The sequence below is a fragment of the Marmota monax genome, unplaced genomic scaffold (assembly GCF_021218885.2).
Source record: "Marmota monax isolate L192 unplaced genomic scaffold, Marmota_monax_Labrador192_F-V1.1 WCK01_AAM20220418_F8-fsc00564, whole genome shotgun sequence".
NCBI lineage: Eukaryota > Metazoa > Chordata > Mammalia > Rodentia > Sciuridae > Marmota > Marmota monax.
In genome coordinates this window covers 1-19,799 of record NW_026692148.1, presented here as the reverse complement: position 1 = coordinate 19,799, position 19,799 = coordinate 1, and the positions used below count along the sequence as shown (strand labels likewise).

At 42.0% G+C, this 19,799-nt stretch overlaps 1 pseudogene; it reads right to left on the bottom strand.

Annotated features, from left to right (window-relative positions):
* LOC124076240 (E3 ubiquitin-protein ligase RNF213-like) overlaps positions 1-19,566 on the bottom strand; it is a 73,752-nt pseudogene extending 54,186 nt beyond the window's left edge.
* Positions 19,567-19,799: the final 233 nt, after the last annotated feature.

Here is a 19,799-nt window from a genome sequence, read left to right as displayed (position 1 = left end):
CTACCTGATCACCTCCTGTTAAATGCAGTGGATTGACCAACAGTAGTGACAGATCTTTCTGATGCTGTTAAGGAGGAGCTGATGCCTCCAGGGGCTGTCCCACCTCAGATGTGGCTCCACGCAAGGTACATCCTGCAGACCCACCAGCTCCACTCTCTGGAGCCACTCTGTTCACCAGAGGCCAACCCCTGCCTGTTTCCTTTTGCAGGCAGCAGAGCAGTGAGCATGCCAAGCCTGATGCAACAGGGGCACCTGCTCACCTCAGAAAACCTCTTCACTTCCATACTTTTGTGGTCTTTCTTGACAGACATCAGCATCAGCTTGTTTAAAAAATCCTTCAGCTCTTCCAATGTATAGGAGCAATCTGGCACCAGGCCACTGTGACCCCCAGGGAGGATCAGGTGCAGGATGGCATCTGGGGAGATCTAGGATGCAGAACATGTTTAGAAGCAATTTTCTGGTGGCTGAAACCATGACTCTGCAGCAGGCCAGTGCGTGCCACCAACACCATACCTAGAATCTGGAAGGGCTCACCTTATGGTTGCCTGTGGATGCCCTGATCTCATAGATGCCTCTGCTGTTGATTGCTGTGGCCAGGGACAGGGAAGAGAGCTTGATGGACCCATGGCTTTCCTTCACTGTCTTCAGCCAATCCAAGTTTCTGGCAGAATCTCACTGTTGGGACAAAAGCAGAGAACATGGACCAAAGTTTGAATGACTATCTTCCTTCCTTCCTGTCCTCCTTATGCCTCTGCTCTTGCTGGGCAAACTCCAGCCACCCTCCTCCAGGGCTCCAGGCATAACTTATTGCCCATTTCCTGAGGTTGCCACAGGTACCCCTTCCTGGTACCCCGGACACTGACCACTCATTGTGGCTGCAATGGTTCCAGGTTCCTAGCTGACACTTAGAGTGCACATGGCCTGCACTTATGGATGATTGGTTAGATAACTACAGGCTGTGCCCTCTGGTGGGTTCCCAGAAAAAAGGCCCTCTGAAGAGAGATGCCTGACTGAACAGGAGCCCTAAGTTCTTAATGTCCTGCCATGGACCCTGAGTATGACCAGAAAAACTTAGAAAAATTTTAAGAGAATGTGAGCTTCTAGCAGACAAACTGCAAACTGTTCTCTCTGTCCATCTCCCTACCCTTCAACCAAATGCAGGACCAGCTGTCCCAAGGCCTCTGGACATCTCTGCTCATTGGGTGAGTTATGTAATGAAGGTTAACTCAGACTCTGGTACAGACAATTTACTTAAATGATTATTTTTTCTCATAAAAAATTAATCAATATCAATTGTTAAAAATACCCAAATTAATAAAATAAAAGACAATTACTACCATTCAGAGAAAACTACTGTACACCCTCTTTTAAACTTCCTATTGTGCTCTTTTCACACTTGTCTTGTAGGGTGGAGACTGCTCTTGATATGCAGTTCCATAGGTCTCTTCCAAACCAAGACAAAGAAAGCATTTCCATTCATGAAGAAAAGCTGGTTTTCAACATCAGTTTAAATGGCTGCCTGGGTGGCCTCAAAGCACAGAAATTCCCCAGGGTTGCACGATCACCATTTCTTGGAACAAGGAACAAGGCTCACCAGCTTACTGGGAAGGTGAGGGTCATTTTGCAAAGCCTTCCAGAGTTCTTTCAGTAGTTCCATGAACTCGCTGAAGCTTGCCTTCTTGTCCAGCTTATACAGCAGGGACGCATAGCCCTGCACAGCATCATGGAAGCAGGCCACCCGGTCCACATCAATGTCATTTTCTTCAGTCAAGATGAAGGCAAGGTCCACAAACACCTGGAGCTCAATGATGCCTGGGACAGAAAGGGGATTTGCAGAGGACCACTCCACGATGTTGCACAACTCATACTTGGGGCATGATCCTTACTGAGGCCATCAATAGACACTAAGTAAACATCTAGGGCCTACTCCCACTTCCTGCCTTCACTTAGGACTCCAGGATACCTTTTTTTGCAGGATATGATGACACCACTGACCAACATCTAACCTTTACCAAATAATTTCCAGGCACTGTACTAGGCTTGTGTGCACCTTATTTCCTTTAATTCACAAACATCATCACTTAAACAAAAACAGGTTCAGTTAGTAAATAATATGTGTATAATTAATTATTTTTTTTAAAAGTTGAGATAACTCTTCGGAGTTAATTACCAAACAAAGATTATATATCAAAGCAGACTCAGGAGTACAAGCAGTACAGATCTGGATAACAGCTAGAGCCAGCTCATCCCCAGTTCTAGCAGGAGGTGTCCTGCCAGGCCTCTGTGGTGCATCAGTGCTGCTCCTGCTCCATCTGTTTGGCCTTTCTTACCTCCCCTCCCCCACCCTCTATGTAATCTACACAACCACATAGGCTGCCCAGCCCAAGACTGGGAGAGAAATGCATAGCTTCTGCAAGCTTGCTGCAGCAACATTCCCCTGTATGCAAGAGCTTGCCTAGTCCTCTAGAAGAATGAGTTGGAAGGCACAAAAGGAGTCAAGATACTGAAGAAAATGATGCCAGCATCCAAAGATGGAGAGAGCAGCAAAAAAAGAGTTTTAACCAGAACTCTGAAAAGCTGTCCTGATGCAAACTACTGGAAGCAGACACTGCCCTCCACCTAACACACACACGTGATTGAGGTGGGATGTACTCAAGTTCAGGAACAAAACTTGGCAAACACCTGAAGCTGAGCTACCCCGTGCCTCCCAGAACCTCGTGCAGCCAGCTGACCAGCTCCTTCTGCAGGGCCAGCTTCTCCAGACACTGGCAGTGGGGCTCACCGATGTCTTGTAGCAGCTTCTTGGCCTGGATGAGTGGCAAGCTGATCTGATCCAGTCTCTCATGGCAGGTGGCCTCAAAGTCATCAGCTTGCAAGATGAAGCTCTGCTGAGGGCTATACCAGAGACCACCCATGCCTGCCTTCCCACATGCCTGGACAAGAAGATGCTACAGCAAGAGTGTGACACACTCTTGCACCAAAAATAGTATGACCTCTATGGCCCTCTTTGCTATGCTGCAGAAGCTACTGTCCACAGTACCTAGGTGCCATGACAAAGCCTTCAAGGACTTTGAAACCTGTTCTGCACAGCAGCTCTGCCAGATCTGGGCTTCTCTGTTTGTGAGAGTTACAGACTTGCTGAAAGCTTCAAGATTAGGTATGGCCAATCCCACACTCTGCTAAATTTTAAGCACTATCATGCCTGTGTCTATTAAACATAGGCCACACACACCTTAAAAATGTGAGGCTAAGAAACAGGAGGGAGAAACTCAGGCCTGACCTACGAAGGGAGCAATGTACCATTTGGTACTTCCTGTTGGAACTAGGAAAGGTACCTGGACAATTGACAAAATATTTCCTTTTGTGCTTTTATAACCTAATGAAATAAGATTCCTCTGGAAAGAGGATGGTTTCTCTCTCCTGAATTTTTGGTTCTCATATCGACCCAAGAAAACTCACTAGTTAAGGAACAGTCACACTATCTCAAGCAAAGGTAAAAATGCAGGCCATGGAATGTTCCAGCCTCAGTGCAGCCCAAACAGAGCCTTTAAAGGGGTTGCCACACTGCCGATCCCAGAATCCCTGGGGCTTCCAAGGAATCTGAGGTAGTCCCCCACCTCAGAGGAGTCCTCAGCAAATAACTAATAAAGTTTATTAAAGTGTAAAGAACACTGAAGTCACCAGTCAAACCAAAATCCTTTTTGACCTTGCAGATAACCTTGGCCGAGCTGATTGCCTGGTGAAGGCTATGGTACTCCTTGATCTGCTCAACATGCTCTGATATCCAGCCCCTCGGGGCCTGAGGGTGTACTTCACACATGATCTGGAGATCCGAAGTCAGGTCATTGTATTCATCTACAAAGTCTTTGAAGATGACATCAATTTCTGCCAAGGTGACATCTCTTAACTTCAGATACTGATATAGTTTCATGAACCTTTGATATAACAAGGTGAGTATAAGTACTCATAGGCCTCTGTAAGTGCAAGAGGTCACCTTTCATATTCCCCTATGGGGTCATTCAATGACTCTGCAGCTTCTTCCTGGAAGATCTGGAAGATGTGGCTGTCAATGAGTCTATCCTTTCAGCCATTTCCTGGACCTCAGGGCCTAGGTTGTAGTGTGTCATTTGTTTACAGGCCAAGGACTCCAGCTGGCTCACACTCATGGTTTCACTCAGTCTTTTGCAATTCAGGTCTTCCAGGTGTCTTGCTTAAATCTCTCCAAAATCCACTTTGGAAACCACAAGGAAGCATGGAATTTAAACTGCTAGTCATGATAGCTTCTTATTTTACTTTCCCAATACTTCTAATCACTGCCTTAAGAAAACTAAGTGAACACCATTGCTGGGATTTTTATCACAGGAAGAATTCATCCCTTCTCCCCTCCACCCTACTGTGGGCCCATTCATCAGCTTTCATTATAAATAACAGACTGTAATCTCTTGTGTGAAAAGGACAGTTGGAAACACATATCCATCTCCTTTCCTCCCAAACCCAACTCCAGTGACATATTAGAAATTGCTTTTTCAAAGATCATAACTAGCAGGAATGAGGAGACTAGAAAAGGAGCCCAATAGCAACACACACTGGGAAGTAGAAAGATGACCACGCCAGTGGCAAATGATACTCCAGGGGCCTGAAAACACAGACCCTGAGGCCACAGTACACATAAGCTCAGCCACGCCAAGCACAAGTGCCTGGTAATAAAGGACACTAGTTTCTAAGGTCACCCTAGACTGGGGGAGGCAGAGAGGGAACAGGAAGTGTGTTCAAAGTCTGTTAAAGAAGCAGTTGTTGAGAGTTCACCCCACCATGGAGGCTGCCCTCTGCCTGGCAAGGGACAGGAAGGACCACATGAAGGGCTCTCAGGCCTGGAGGCCACTTCTAGACATATACCTGTCTTGAGTAGTTACAAAGGACAGGGTGTATTCAATTTAAGGATGAAGAGGACCACACAGCCACCAGGGCAGGAAACTGGAGTAGAGGAGCTCACCCTCCTACTCTCCCTCTTAGATCCAGAAACCTGGCAGCAGGCAGGGGGCTGCAAAAGTGACCAGCCCGAAAGAGAAGCCCTCAAGGACCAGGTCAATTCAAAGGCAGCCACAGAGCTTCAGGGCCCATGGCCCAGAAGCCCTTAGCCTATCAATCCACTTGTGGTGACTGTCTTTATAGACACAAACAAAAATCTCCAACCAGAATAGAAAAATCTTTTGCATGGGGAACATACAAAAACCCCAAATAGGGCTTATGTAGCTCAGTGGTAGAATGTTTGCCTACCATGTGTAAGTCATGGGGTTTGATGCTCAGTGCCTCATAAAAAAAGGAAAAGCCTAGATTTCATCCTCAGCATGCAATAAAGAAAAGAAAGGAGGAAAAGCCAATGGAGAGAAGCAAATTGGATGAAGTGGAAAACTATGCAAGGAAAAGAAAAATCTTTAAAAAAAAAAACAATAATCTCCAAAATATAAGATACTTCAACCATGATCCATGACAACAACATAGTATATAAATGGATTTTTAAAGAAAAAAGGGAGGGGTTGCAGTTGTGGCTCAGTGGTGGAAAGCTCACCTAGCATGTGAGGCACTTGATTTGAAGCTCAGAAATACATAAAGATAAATAAATAAAGGTATTGTGTTCATTTACAACTAAAAAAAATAGAAAAAAAAGGTGCTGGTGTGGTGGCATATGCCTGTAATTCCAGTAGCTTGAGAGGCTGAGGCAGGAGGATCACAAGTTCAAACTCAGCTTCAACAAAAGCGAGATGCTAAGCAACTCAGTGAGACTGTCTCTAAATAAAATACAAGGAAAAGATGACAGTGACTTCAGCCTTCCTGCCACACAGAAGGAGGTGGAGCAGACAACAGCGATCCCAGCCCACTCCACGGTAGGAGGAGAGTGACCATGCTATGGCCCCATCTACCAATGCATGGGGTGGCTTTCCCCTGGCTTCCATTTAGTGACAACAGGAAGGACCAACAAGACCATCTTCCAGGTTCCTACAGGCAAGGCATTGGTAATATGTAGGGTCACTACATGATTATAAGTTAGAAATTATAATACCTCAAATCCACACTGCCAGAGAGGAAGACACATGGATGACATGAAGGAACAAGGGAGGAAAGTGCTTGAGACACACCAAGCTGATACAATAATAGATTCCATTGACATTCCATTTCAAACGTACCTAATTAAAATGATCTGCAGAGCAAAGAATGAATTAAAAGAGCAAATACAGACAACAATTGACTGTTCCACCAAAGAGATATGAGAGGAAATACAGGTAACAAAAGGTTGCTTCAAGAAAAACATAGAGACTGTGGGAAAAAAAAAACAAACAAACAGAAATCCTTGAAATGAAGGAAACAATAAACCAAATTAAAAAAAAATAATAATAGAAAGCACCAACAGTAGACTTGAAAATAAAGTTGACCACAAAGTGAAGATGGTGAGAAACTGTAAACAGAACTTTCAAGTATTATGGGAAAACATGAAAAGACCAAATATAAGAATTACTGGGATAGGGGAAAGCACTGAGATACAAACCAAATGAATGCACAATCTCTTCAATGAAGTAATAATAGGAAATCTCCCAAGTATGAAGAATGAATTGGAAAATTAAAAACAAAAGGCTTTTAGGAAAGCAAATATACAAAATTACAACAAATCCACAACAAGGCACATTATAATGAAAAAGCCTAGCATATAGAAAAAGGATAGAATTTTTAAAACTGCAAGATTAAATTTTCAGATTACATATAGGGAGAGACCAATTCAGATCTTAGAAGATTTCTCAGCTGAGACCTTCAAAGCTAGGAGATCCTGGAACAACATATATCAAGCTCTGAAAGAAAATGGATGCCAACCAAGAATCTTGTACCCAGCAAAATTAAGCCTCAGATTTGATGACAGAATAAAAATCTTCCATGATAAAAATTAAAAGAATTTACAATGAAAAAGCCTGCACTACAGAATGTTCTTGACAAAATGTTCCATGAGGAGGAAATAAAAAATAACAATGAAAATCAGTAAAAGGAGGAACTACACTAAAGGAAAATCCACTCAAAGGAGAAACCAAGTCAAGTTAAAAACCAAAAATAAACGAAAATGACCGGGAATACAAACAATGTCTCAATAATTATCCTGAGTGTGAATGGTCTAAACTCATCATTCAAAACATATAGATTTACAGATTGGATTTTAAAAAAATCCAAAAACAGGCTGCTCTCAAGAGACTCATCTCATGGGAAAAGACATTCACATACTGAAGGTGAAAGTGAAAGGATGGGGGAAAAATCACATAGGCCAGGTAAACAAGCAGGAGTTTCCATCTACTAATGGATAAAATGGACATCAAACCAAAGTTACTAAGAAGAGGTAAAGAAGGACATTTGATACAGCTTAAGGGAACCATACATCAACAAAACACAACAATCATAAATATCTATGCCCCAAACAATGGAGGTCCTATGTATATCAAAAAAAACTTCTCAATTTAAAGAATAAATTGATCACAGCACAATCATACTGCATGACTTTAGCACACCTGTCTCACCAACAAAAACTAAACAAACAAACTACAGAACTCAATAATATAATTAATGATTTATACTTAACAGACATATATAGAGTATTTCATCGATCATTGAGTAAATACATCTTCTTCTCAGGAACACATGGATCCTTCTCTAAAATATACCATATATTAGGCCACAAAGCAACTCTCAGCAAATACAAAAACATAGAGATACTACCCTGTATTCTATCATAGCATAATGAAATGAAAGTAGAAATCGATGATAAAATTTAAAAAAAGCTTCTCCAATAGCTGGAGACTAAATAATATGATATTAGAAGAGAAATGGGCAGCAGAAGACATCAAGGAGCATTTAAAAGAATTCTTAGAGGTAAATGAGAATATCAACACATCATATAAAAATCTCTGGGACACTATGAAGGCAGTGCTAAGAGGAAAGTTGATTGCAGTAAGCTCATTCATTTAAAGAATAAAAAGTCAACAAATAAATGACCTCACATTACATCTCAAGCCATTAAAAAAGAAGAACAAATTAGCACCAAAAGTAGTAGAATACATGACATAATTAAAATCAGAGCTGAAAACAATAAAATTAAAACAAAAGAGACAATTCAGATAGTTGACGAAATAAAATGTTATTTTTTTGAAAATATAAATAAAATTAATAAACCCTTAGCCAGGCTAACAGAGAGAAGGAGAGAGAAAATTCAAATTACTAAAATTCATGATGAAAAAGGAAATATCATGATGGACATTACTAAAATACAGAAGATTATTAGAAAGTGTTTTGAAATGTATACTCCAATAAAATAGAAGATCTCGATGACATCAACAAATTTCTAGAAACATATGATCTATTCTCTCTGAATCAGGAGGACTTACACAATTTAAATCAATTTCAATCAAGGAAATAGAAGACACCATCAAAAGCCTACCAACAAAGAAAAGCCCAGGACCAGATGAATTTTCAGTCGAGTTCTACAATACTGTCTAAGAAGAACTAATATTAGTACTCCTCAAATTATTCCATGAAACAGAAAGGGAGGAAACCCTTCCAAACTCATTATATGAGGCTAACATCACCCTAATACCAAAACCAGACAAAGACACATCAAGGAAAGAAAACTTCAGACCAATATCCCTAATGAACAGACACAAAAATTCTCAATAAAATCCTGGCCAATCACATACAAAAATATATTAAAAAGAGTACACCACAATCAAATGGGGTTCACCCCAGGGATGTAAGGTTGGTTCAACATTATGGAATCAGTAAATGTAATACATCACATCAATAGACTTAAAGACAAGAATCATATGATCATCTCAATAGATGCAGAAAAAGCATTTGACAAAATACAGCATACCTTCATGTTCAAAACACTAGAAAAAACTGGGAATATTAGGATCAGACCTCAACATTGTAAAAGCTATGTATGTTAATTCCAAGGCCAGTATCATTTTAAATGAAAAAAAATCAAATCATTACCTCTAAAAACTGGAACAGGACAGGGATGCCCACTTTTACCACTTCTATTCAACATAGTCCTGGAAATTCTAGCCAGAACAATCATAAAAACAGAGGAAATTAAAGGGATATGCACAACAAAAGAAGAATGTAAACTATCACTATTTGCTGACAACATGATTCTATATATAGAATATCCAAAAAATTCCACCAGAAAACTTCTAGAGCTAATAAATTAATTCAGCAAAATATCAGGATATAAAATCAATACCCATAAATCAAATGCATTTCTATACATAAGTGATTAATCCACTTAAAGATAAATTTGAAAAACTACCCCATTCAAAATAGCCTCAAAAATATAAAATACTTGGGAATTGACCTAACAAAAGAGGTGAAAGACCTGAAAACTACAGAACACTAAAGAAGGAAATTGGAAAAGACCTTAGAAGATGAATAGATCTCCCATGCTCTTGGATAGGCAGAGTTAATATTATCAAAATGGCATGCTACTCAAATTGTTACACAGTTTTAATGCACTTTCTATTAAAATCCCAATAAAATTCTTCATAGAACTAAAAAAAAATCATAAAATTCATTTGAAAAAAACAAGAGACCCAGAATAGCCAAAGTAATCCTTAGCAAGAAAAGTAAAGCAGGGGGCATCACTATACCAGACCTTAAACTATACTGCAGAACAATAATAACAAAAACAGTTTAGTATTGGCACCAAAATAGACATGTAGACCAATGGTATAGAATAGAAGATACAGAGACCAACCCACATAAATACAGGTTTTTCATACTAGACAAAGTTGCCAAAAACATACACTGGAGAAAGGATAGCCTCTTCAACAAATGGTGTTGGGAAAGCTGGAAATCCTCTGTAGCAAAATGAAATTAAACTTCTATTTCTTACCATGCACAAAACTCAACTCATAGTGGATAAAGGACCTAGAAATTATACCAGAGACACTGTACCTAACAGAATAAAAACGTAGGTCCAAATCTTCATCATGTCAGATTAGGCCCGGACTTTCTTAACAAGACCCTTAAGGTATGAGAAATAAAATCAAGAATCAATGAATGAAATGGATTCAAACTCAAAAGCTTGTTCTCAGCAAAAGAAACAATCAGTGAGGTATGGGAGCAAAATTTTACCATCACACGTCAGATAGAGTGCTAATTTCCAGGATATTGAAAGAATTTAAAAAAAAACCCAATACCAAAAAAAGAAAAAAACACCTAAACAACCCAGTCAACAAATGGGATAAGGAACTGAACAGACACTTCTCAGAAGAAGATATACAATATATATATATATATATATATATATATATATATATATATATATATATATGTTCAACATCTTTAGTAATTAGAAAAATGCAAATTGAAACTACTCTAAGATTTCATCTTACCCCAATCAGAATGACAGTTATCAAGAATACAAGCAATAATGAGTATTGGCGAGGATGTGGGGAAAAAGGTACACTCATACATTGCTGGTGGGACTGCAAATTGGTGTGTCCACTTGGAAAGCAGTAAGGAGATTTCTTTGAAAATTTGGAATGTAACCACCATTTGACCCAGCTATTCTATTCCTCAGTCTATACCCAAAGGACTTAGAATAAGCATAGTATAGTGACATAGCCACACAAATGTTTATAGCAGCTGAAGTCACAATAGCTAAACTGTGGAACCAACCTAGAGGTCCATCAAAGATGAGTGAATAAAGAAGCTGTGGTATACATGTATACACAAACACACACACACAAACACACACACACACACAATGGAATATTACTCAGCATTAAAAGAGAATAAAATTGTAACATTTGTAGGTAAATGGATAGAGTTTAAGAATATAATGCTAAGCAAAGTAAGCCAATCCCAAAAAACTAAAGGTGGAATGTTTTCTCCCTTTAATGGATTCTGATCTATGATGGGGGGAGGATGGGAAGAATGAAGGATCTTTGGATTGGGCAAAGGGGAGGTTGGGTAGGGGTTATGAGGGTGGAAAAGATGGTGGAATGAGATGGACATCATTACCCTGGTACATATATGATTGCACAAATGATGCATCTATACACAATGTACAACCAGAGAATTGAAATGTTGTGCTCCAGTTGTGTATCATAATTTGAAATGCATTCTGCTATCATGTACTACTAAGAACAAATAAAAAATAAATATAATAATAAAAAGAAATTACTCAGTCCACCAAAAAAAGATATAATCCATGCTTATACAATTACATCAAAGTGAATTCTACCATCATTTGTAACTAAAAAGAACCAACAAAATGCAATCTCAAAAAATTCAGCATCCTAGTGATTCAACCACATCATTGTTTATAGCAGCTCAATTCACAATAGATAAGCAATGGAGCCAACCTCAGTGCCCTTGGACAAAGGAATAAAGAAAATGTGTAAATGTACACAAGTCACTGTTACAATTACTCAGTTATAATGAAAAATTATTTTATGTTTTTTTGGTTAATGGATGGAAATGGAGACTATCATAAGTTAAATAAGCCACAGCCCAAAAGTTAAAGGTTGAATATTATGTCTGACATGTGGAAACTAATTCAAAATAAGGGGGGCATTAAAAATAATTAAAGTAAGATCAGAAGAGTAGATGAAAGTGAATGAATATAAGCGGGGGAGGGAAGGGATAGGAAAAGTCAGTGTAATGAATGCAACTTAACTTTCCTATATACCTGTGTGAATATACCATGAATGTACCACACTGACTCTCACCATTCTGTATATCCACAAGATACTAATTTTTAAAAACTCTTAAGTAAATACCAAAATGATCAGTAGAGTAGAGGGAAAGAAACAGGGAGTGGGAGGAAATTAAGGTAAAGAAAAATACTGGGAAGGAGACCCTCAGGGTTATACAGTGGAGGGGGTAGAGAGAGAGGAGGGGAGGGGAGGGGAGCGGTGGGGAGGGGGGAGGGTGGAGGATGGGAAAGGCAGCGGAGCACAACAGACACTAGTATGGCAATATGTAAATCAATGGATGTGTAACTGATGTGATTCTGCAATCTGTGTATGGGGTGAAGGTGGGAGTTCATAACCCACTTGAATCAAAGTGTGGAATATGATATGTCAAGAAATTTGAAAAAAAAAAAAAGAAAAATACTGGGGACTGAATTAGAACAAATTATATTCCATGCTTTTATAATTATGCCAGCATATTCTATTTCTATGTATAACTAAAAAGAACCAATAAAAAAGAAATATTTTATTTCTTTTATTTTTTATTTCTTTATTTCTAAATAAATAAAATATAAAATAGGGCTGGGGATGTGGCTCGGTGTTTAACTGCACTTGAGTTCAGAGTTCAGAGGGTTTTGGTATCAATACCTGTTACAAAAAAGAAGGAGAAGGAGAAGGAAAAAAATAAAAAAGGAGTGACTTCAAATTAAATATATGTGAGAGCTGAAATGAAGAGTTCAATGCCCAGGCTGCACAAGAAGTTTGAAGAGAAGGCTCAGAAAGCAGAGCCTAAACAGGAGAGATGTCATGAGAATCAGACAAACATTCCAGGAGGCCCAGCAGCTGCTGATGTGAATCCAGCAAGAAGGAAACCACAATAATCCAATTCATGAGAACTCCCTAGAGCTCTAAGACTAGATCTCCAGCTGACAAAGATCTGCCAGTGCCCAGTCCTGGAGATGGAAAACAGATCAACAGTCAAGCACAGTTGAGAAGAATGGACCCATGAGCAGAGACCTTCCAGAGAACCCTGAGCCAGGGTGCCATGCAAACTCCTGGCACCCTCTCCTTAGGGATGTGGCCTGAAGGCCATCCAGTCCTCTTCCCTTGGCAACTCTGTGCAGACAGCCACTTTCTCTCCTCCTCCCCTCCACCACCACACCAACGAACCACCCCCTTTGGGGGCTCAAGGCCTCTGGTGACCTGACCATCTCTCAGCCCCTCTTTGCACTCCAGAGGTATCTGCCAGGGAGCACATGTAACTCCAGTTCAGGCCCCTCTTTAGAGAGGCCTCTCCTGAGCGTCTGAGGGCTGCACAACTTGTGCTTTTACAGAACCCACAAAACCTGGGTCTGCCAATTCCTGCCCCCCTCAAGGCTCACAGAACCACCCTGGGGCATCCCTCTGGACAAAGTGATGAGGTGACCAAGCAGATGCCATTCCTGCAGTAAGGAACCAACCAGAGTGGAGGAGATGACCCATTCAAACAGCAGGAAGAGCATGGTCCTCAGCCACAGTAAGTGCCAAGATGGAGAAACACAAGGAGCTGGGGAGACATACCAAAAACAAGGCTCCAGGCAGGGAAACCAGAGCACAGGGCACAGGTGAGAGCAGGGCAGGAGAGCACTGAGGGGTCTCAAGGGAAACTGAAACAAGGGCCCTTGCACAATGTCCTTGAACAGCACAGCACCTTCCAGGACAATCTGGATGCCTCCGTGGGGCATGCATTCCCCTTGTGCTAGGCCTCAGGCATTCCACCAACTCCCAAAGTGGCCCCAGTCCCATACTGACCCATCCTGGTGTCATCCAGGGCTGTACAGAGGTGGTCAATAAACGAACTGCAGGAACAACCCTGAGGCTGAACAAGCAGCAGGGCCCTGAACTGTGCTCTGATCCTCATGGCAGCCGCCCAGATAACCACCCAACAAGAGGCTCCCACTTGCCCCAGCATGTTTCTGTTTTGGTCAATTTTAGTACTGCAAATTTTGTTTTTATAGCCCAAGGAGAGCATTTGAGACCACAGATCTGGGACGCCAAACAATGAATGAGGACATTTCTTTCTGCAGAAAAGTAAATCTTAAATAATTGACAAACTTCCAAAGCACCATCTATTGGAAACTGGCACCAACCTGGGATGGATAAAATAGTACCACCTGGAGAAAGCAGACGCCTTATCAACAATCATTCTTAGTGCCTATAATCCCAGTGGCTCAGAAAGCCAAGGCAGGAGGATCCTAAGTTCAAAGCCAGCCTCAGAAACTTAGTACAGCTCTAAGCAACTCAGTAAGACCTTGTCTCTAAATCAAATACAAAAAAAAAAAAGCTGGGAATGTGGCCAGTCATTAAGCACCCCAGGGTTCAACCCTGGCATAAAAAATAGAGTTTATGGGTGGTATTTTAAAGAATAAAGGCTGAAAGGAATAAGGTGAAAACATAGACTTAACCATCTCTATTCCTGATGTCACAGTTCTGAAGTGGAAAAAGTTTAAAAAAAGAGTTGCCCCAAGATGCTACTCTGCATCACCCACAGCAGAAACTCATTACCCACAGTGGAGAAGCTGCAGAGCAACATGGAGCTCCCCACTCAGCAGCAGGAAAGCTGCCCTAGACACAGCTGAGAGAAATGAGTGTGAAGGCCAAGGGCAATGCATCTTCAGAGGCAGAAATCAAGTCAGGTTCCCTCTGGGGCACGAGAGCGAGGATGACTGCAGGCTGAGGAGCACAGGGGCCTGAGCAGGGCGGCAGGACGCGGGCTTTGCTGCCATGTTGTGTTGCAACATGAAGAGAAAGGTTCTGTTGGGAAGATGAGGCATAGATATGTGCTTTTTTAGGGGGAAACAGGCCCTAGTTTTCTGTGAACAATAGAATTAAGGGCAAGGAATGGGTCGTATTTTTCATGAGGCTAAGAGCTAAGTGTGTAGTCGGCACAAAACAGAACCCAGCATCTAGGAGGTGCCAAATAAATATATGACAGCTGACTTGACCACTCTGTCTCATCCAGGCTTCCCCAAATACCCAAAGATCCCTTCCAAATCAGGCTGCTTGGAATCTCAGACCTCTCCTGAGTATAACATTTGGTCCATAAATCCCATTCACCACTGGAGGTCTAAGTCCAATGATTCTGCAAATGACCTCAGCAGATGAGGCAGGGATCTCATAAAGTCTCAGGTGTTTGGTGATCCTGCAGACAGCTTCATGGAGCTTCAAGCCCACAGTCAAGAGGATTCTCATGAGGTCTTCTCAAGAATCTTACTGCCATCAGGAGTCCAAAGAGATCATTGAAGTCATTGGGAAATGAGAAAACAACACCAATTACCAATTACCAGTCCCTTCTCCTTTGTAAGATGTACAAATATACCTGTACTCACATGCTGAGGATGCTGAGGCAGGAGAATGGCCCAATTCAAGGTTAGCCTCAGCAAATTAGCAAGACCTTATCTCAAAATAAGAAACAAAAAGGGCTGGAGTGTGGCTCAGTGATAGAGAGCCTCTGGGTTCAATCCCCAGTACTGCAAATAAATTAATTATTTAAAATAAAATAAATGAGCACAAGTAAGGCATTTATTTTATCTCCTCCAGGCTATCATTACAATAAGCCTTAAAGCTGTAACTGTGATAAGAAGGGAACACAGTCCTTTTGACTTAGCTCAGCAGTTGGAACTCTATAAAAACCAAGTTAAAATATTTTCAAATACATTCCCTTATTCAAAACAATAGCAAAGAGTGACTCTTTCTAATAATTTAAACATAACTTAAGAAAAAAAATCAGAGAGATATAGGAGGGAAGGAGGGAGGGTGCTAGAAGAAGAGTGAGCACTGTGTATGGAATTCCTTCCACCTGGTGTGAACAGGTATTACATTTACTAACTGACAGCCTGGTGATACAAGAAAGAACCCTGCAAAGTCACAAAGACTTGTCATGCAGGGAGACCCTGTGCTGTGCCCCACGTCCAGACATCCCAGTGGCTCAGAGGAGGGAGACCAACAGTGCTGAGAGGCTCCATGAACACCTGGGCCCCTGGTGCACATTCCTGTTCTGTGTTTCCTGTGCTGTTCCTCCAGGTGGCAAAGGTCATGCACAGGTGCAGGAGTAAATGATTCTGCAAGGCAACCTTTGATTTTTGTTTTAAACTCACCCAACTTACAAAAACCATAGAAGCAAACATTTGCAGGACACATACATTTTCACTCTGAAAATTATCATTTAAAAATAAACGAAAACACAAAGGCCAAAAGGTTGGGTGGGAATTAAGCAAAATCTCAGCACCCAAGAGCTTTTGTGTTTGTTTTTAGTCCTGGAGACTGCACCCAGGCCTTGCACATGCTAGGCAAGTGCTCAACCCCTGAGCTACATCCAAAGCCCGATTCATTTCCTTTAAGAAAAAGAAGAAATTAAAACCTGGATGGCTGGATTCACAACTGCAGAGTACACGGGGGCACTTGCTGGTGTTCCACCTTCCCCCTTTGACAGGAGGTGTCTCACACAACATAGGAGCCTTGTAGCAATTGGCTGCTCTATTTACATGTCCTTATAGATGTTCACGAGGTACATGAGCATTTTGAAAACATTCCCGACATGCTAAGGCAGGGAAGAGAAAAGGAAATATGAAAGTATCAACCAGGAAACAGGTGTTCATGCTGAGAAGAGAGAAGGGCACGGGGACTTGTCTTGTTCTCCCTGCACATGAGACTTCAAGGGCTCAAGGGCCAATCTTCATTTTCCACTGGTAAGATGCAGGCTGTAAATTTGTACCATTTTCATTTTTTTTTTTTTGGTTGGCATTCTTTTTATTGTCTTTTGTTTTTTTGGAGCTGGGGATCAATCCCAGGGCTTTGCCACTGAGCTGCATCCCAGCCCTTATACCATTTTCTTTACCCCCAAAAGCATAAAGGGAAAGACAGCAACTATGACACATGTGATGCTCACAGAGCCTTCTAACAGTCATAATTCATAAGCCCAATGTTCCTTTGTGCTCTATATACTAAAAAAGAATCAACTCTGGGAAGTCAAACTTTAACCCTAAGAAATAATGACTTCTTATTTCAGCAATTCTGAGCACTTCCCCCAACCTGCCCTTCAGGACAGAAGACCCACAAGCATTCAATGTTCAGTGTGTGACCTGCTTTTACTAAGCAAGGACCTGACAATCTACTTCCAACCACAAACCTCCAAGACATCTTCTGAGATCTTAGAGATCTTCTTAAGCCGTTGCAGCCTGTTGTGAGCCCCTAGAAAACAGTCCAGGACCCGAGCAGGCATGAGACTCAAATATTCTGTGGAGTTTTCCATATAGGGAAAGAGGCTTCCCAGAGGCAGCAAACTGAACCAGGATCGAAAGAGATAATCATCCACACACAGCAACTGCTTCCTGCTCTCCATGAAGTAAAGAAACTGGTTCCTGAAGGAAGAAATTGGGACAGAGACCAGGGCAGCATTGAGAGCACTGAACAGACTCAAGACAAGGAAAAGCAAGGCTGGGAAGGTCCAGAATGCTCAGATTTTAAAGTAAATATCAATGCATCCTGGAACCAGACATACAGAGTGAATCAAATGAAAACTGAACAAAATAGCCAAATGCATGTCACACCTGTGATCCCAGCAACTCAGAAGGCTGAGACAGGGGGGATCAAAAGTTTGAGGCCACCCTCAGCAATTTAGTGAGGCCCTGTCTTAAAAAAAAAAAAAGAAAATTAAAAATGGACTAAGGATATGGCTCCATGTTTGAGCACCCCTGGTTTCAATGCCTGACACTAAAAAACATAAATTTAAAAAAAAATTTCCATTTGGCTTTCATTTCAAAAGGTTCCAAAACTAGATGAGAGATGGGAACAATTGAGTTCACAATTGATGGCACTGACTCCCAGTGGATGGGGTGGGCAATGGGACAGGTTATTCCACACATGGAAGTTATCTGTGTGTGAATACAGTGATTTTTTCATGTTTAATTCAGGTTTATTTTAAGTTTTGTACTTAAATTGGATTTAAAAACTTTTTTATGGTGTTGGGGAGACAACCCAGGGCCTCGCCCATGCCAGGCAGACCTCTGTCACTGAGCACAGCCCAGCTCCCTTCAATTTTTCTTATGTAGTTGTGCTTTCCAAGTCTTCTCTGAATAATCTTTTCTCACTCCAAGATGACCTTATTTAGAAGCATGCTGTTAACACATCCAGGCATGTAAGGATTTTTCAGAGAGCCTTCTACTCAGCTGTGGTTAGGAACCTGCACTCTTGGACAGCAGCACCTTCAGGGTACTGAGAGTGGTTCAGCTCAGAATGCAGCCTGTCTTGTTGCATGTGCTCACGGGCACACCTGAGAAGGGTATGTGTCCTGCCATGCAGGGTGCCAGAGCCCCTGGGTGCCATCTGGGCCTCCAGCTTTCTCCCCAACATCTGTACCATATTCATTCTCCTGCCAATTGTTTTACCAGTCACTGAAGAGGAGGCACACAGCTCCACAGAGCTATAGATCTGGATCTGCTGGCTCCTCCTCTCAGGCTCTTGTGTAGGATTGGATTGGATTCTCCACCCTGGAGTTTAGTCCTACTTGGTCCCTTTGTTCTCTAGTCCTCTGTGACTCTTGCTTTGACTTTTTGTTTTCTTTTTGGTGGTGCTGGGGATGGAACCCATTGCCTCAGCCAAGCTAGATAAGTGCTCTATCACTAAGCCCCAGCCCCAGCCCTGGCCTTATTCTGGCTTTTTAAATTGGTGGAATGCATATTGCTTAGTATTTAGTTTGGAGTTTTGCAACTGGGAGTCCCATTTCTCCTGCTGAAGCACAGTTCTCAGTGGGAGCAGTGGTGTTCAAGCCCACCCCCATCCCACCCAGGGGCCCTGGCAATACCTGGATACACTTGTGCCTTTAAGCCCTGGGGTGGGGGCAAGACATTATCTCTGTACCCTTGCCCATCAAAGACATCCATTCCAGGAGGCCTGAGCTTCCCACCCATGGGACACTGTAATGCCTTCACAATCAGAAAGCAGAGAATGTGGAAGTCCTCTGCTTTTCCTGGCCAGTTCTATGGCCTGAGCTTTATGGCTAGCAGAAGGAGAAGCTTGCTCCAGCCCTACCAAATGCACTCATCACCCACCACTTCAGCTAAAAGGCAAGGTTCAGAGATCAGAAACTGAGATTTGTGATACTCAGGGCTGAGTCCTGGGATATACAGAGTTGCTAAGTGTCTGTCACACAAATGAGTAAACACACATTAGTAGAGTCATAAGAGGAAGACTGCATAGCACATTTGCCATGCCAGTGATCCCAGTTGTTTCAGAGACTGGAAGATCATGAGTTCAGCCCAGGCCAGGCAACTTAGCAAGACCCATCTCAAAAATTAAATATTTTTTCTTGGTGGGGAGTGATTCTGGGGATTGAACTCAGGGGCACTCATCTACTGAGCCACATCCCCAGCCCTTTTTTTATTATATTATAGACAAGGTCTCACTGAGTTTCCTAGTGCCTTATTTTTGCGAGGCTGGCTTTGAACTCTGGCCTCAACTTCTGAATACCTGGGATTACAGGCATGTGAAACCATGCCCAGCTTCAAAAATTAAAAATATAAAGAACTGGGGATGTAGCTCCGTGGCAAAGTGCTGACATATCATTCCAATATGCACTTATATTAATGCAGCTTTACAACTTACTCATTTAGCAATTCTTCTTGAAACTGAGAGAAGGAGGTTCCCTTGAGGGCAGCTCAGATGTCCTCAGAATGGCTCACAGAATCCTTTCTTGGAGGGGCCAGCTGCATATAGTAGTTCAGGACAGGAGAATGCCAAGCCTGTCGAAGACCCTTGCAGCAATGCATCTTTGGCACAGTTTGACAAGTACACTTGCCATCTGGAAGGGAATCGCCTACTGTGAGCTGTGGATTGCTGTGTCCAAACTGCACTTTGGTCTGATGTCCCAGGAGGGAAGGGACAGCCACTTGCACCCAGCAGAAGGAGCATAATACACACCTGGACTGAGTCCCAGACCAGGAGGCACAAGGTGGCAAGGGGGACAAGTTCCTGGCCCCCAACCCAGTGCACCAGGATACCACAAATGCCAACAGACACCCACTAGAGTCATTT